Source organism: Rhincodon typus, chromosome 2 (assembly GCF_021869965.1).
Source record: "Rhincodon typus isolate 14 chromosome 2, sRhiTyp1.1, whole genome shotgun sequence".
Lineage (NCBI taxonomy): Eukaryota > Metazoa > Chordata > Chondrichthyes > Orectolobiformes > Rhincodontidae > Rhincodon > Rhincodon typus.
The window spans coordinates 13,539,987-13,542,293 of record NC_063333.1 but is presented as its reverse complement, the minus strand read 5'-3'; the positions used below and the strand labels follow the sequence as shown (position 1 = coordinate 13,542,293).

General features: G+C 42.6%; 1 long non-coding RNA gene across 2 annotated transcripts in view; it reads right to left on the bottom strand.

Moving 5' to 3' along the window:
• Positions 1-472: 472 nt before the first annotated feature.
• LOC125485995 overlaps positions 473-2,307 on the bottom strand; it is a 48,667-nt gene continuing 46,832 nt past the window's right edge. Inside the window, exon 5 of one of the 2 annotated variants that reach the window (XR_007264700.1) lies at positions 473-1,393. This is a non-coding gene — a long non-coding RNA (uncharacterized LOC125485995). The remainder of the gene's footprint in view (positions 1,394-2,307) is intronic. The other variant, XR_007264701.1, reaches the window with a different exon arrangement.

Genomic DNA, 2,307 nt, shown 5'->3' with positions numbered 1-2,307 from the left:
TTGCACCCTCCCTTAGAACTGTACTTCCTATTTATATTGGCTTTCACTGTTCTTCCTCCTAAAATGGACCACCTCACACTTCTCTTCATTGAAACATATCTGCCACCTGTCTGCTTACTCCACCAACTTGTCTACACTCTTTTGGAGTTCTACATGTCTTCCTCACAGTTTACAATTCTTCCAAGTTTTGTGTCATCTGCAAACTTTGACACTGCCTCCAGCACACCAAGATCCAGGTCATCAATATACATCAGGCAAAGCAAGGGTTCCAATACTGACCCATGTGAAATTCCACTAATTACTCTAGCCCGAAAAATATCCATTGACTAATGTTCTCTGGTTCCCATCACTCATGCAATTTTGTACCTTTGTTGCTACTGACTCTTTTATTCCATGTCCCATAACTTTTCTCAAAAGTCTGTTGTATGGCACCATATCAAATGTCTTCTGAAAGCTGACGTACACAGCATCAACAGTGATTTATTGATTGATTTATTGTCACGTGTACCGAAGTACAGTGAAAAGCTTTGTTTATGAGCAGTACAGGCAGATCATAATAAGCAAGGATGTACAGATCAAAAAGAATTAGACGGAGGTATACAGGTTACACTGCATAGGGTGTGTGCTAGGCGAGGTCAACATTAGCAAGAGCAGCATTTTCTGAGGCCAGAGAGTCCATTCATCAGTCTAACAAAGCTGGAAGAAGCTGTTCCTGAATCTGCTTGCATGTTCAGGCTTCTGTATCCTCTACCTCACTGAAGAGGTTGTAGGAGATCATTATCAGGGTGCGATGGGTCTTTGATGATGTTGGCAGCCTTTCCACGGCAACGAGCTGTGTAAGTGGAGTCCATGGATGGAATGTCAGCTTCCATGATGGTCTGGGCTGTGCACACCACCTTCTGTAGTTTCTTAAGATTCCTGGTCAGAGCAGTTGCCATACCAGGCCGTTATGAACCCGAACAGTATGCTTTCAATTGTGCATCTATAGAAGTTGGTGAGGGTCCTTGTGGACATGCCAAATTACCTGAGCCGCCTGAGGAAGAAGAGGCATCATTGTGCCTTCTTTACCATTGCATTTACATGGAAAGTCCAGGCCAGGTTGTCGGTTATCATCTCTCCAAGGAACTGGACACTGTCCACCCTCTCAACCTCAGTTCCACTGATGTAGATGGGAGTGTTTTCCTCCTATATTCTGAGGTCAATGATCAGTTCTTTAGTTTTGCTGATGTTGAGAGAGAGGTTGTTCTCATTGCACCACATCACCAAGCCCTCTATCCCCCTTCTGTACTTTGATTTGTCGTTGTTAGATATCCATCCATACTACAGTGGGGTCATCAGCAAACTTATAGATGGCGCTACCTTCATCGAGCCTGGTACCTCTTCAAAAAAATTCCTGTAAGTTAGTTAAACAAGATTTCTCCTTTAGAGTCAGGATTTCTAATCAATCTATCTTTTTCCACGTAACTATTACTTCTATCCTGACTAATTGTATCTAGTAGCTTCCCCAAGTTAAACTGACCAGTCTGTATTTGCTTGGTTTATCCTTACAACCTTTTTGAACAAGGCCATAATGTTTGCAGTTTTCCAGTATTCAGGCACCTTCCCAGAGTCTACTGAAGACTGAAAGACTATGGCCAGGGTCCCTGCAACTTTTCACTTGCTTCAGAATCCTTGGATACATTTTCAATTGGCTCCAGTGCCTTGTCAACTTTAAGTACAAATAGTGAAAGATGCCTCGCTGATTTTTTTTATCAATTTGTGTCTTGGAGATGTGAGCTGAAAGCTGAAAGGTGACCTTTGAACTGTGAGCAGTACTTGTGTTTTAAAAGGTAAAATAAACAAGCTGTTATTTGTTTTTGAGGCGTAGGCCTGTAAGTTAATTGCAAATTGTTTCTTATTAGAAAGTGCTCTATGGATACTTCCAACACTTCAAGGAGAGACCTTATGCTCAAGCAGACGACAGATGATGAAGGTTAATTGGGACTTTGTGAAGAGATTGGCAGTGTGGGAGGAAGAGGCCAGAGTTTGAACTGATTTTTGAATTGTGTTTGTGTTTAAGTCAGAAGAATTGTGCCTGCAAAAGCTACAGGATGGAGTTTTGATTGCTCTCTGATAATAGCCATAGAGATCTGCAGCACACAGAAAGGCCCTGCGGCCTATCATGTCCAAGCTGGTTGAAAACAACAACCTAACTATTCTGAGATAACACGGTGTAGAACTGGATGAACACAGCAGGCCAAGCAGCATCAGAGGAGTAGGAAAGCTGACATTTCAGGTCGAGACCCTTCTTCTGAAATGGGGGAGGGG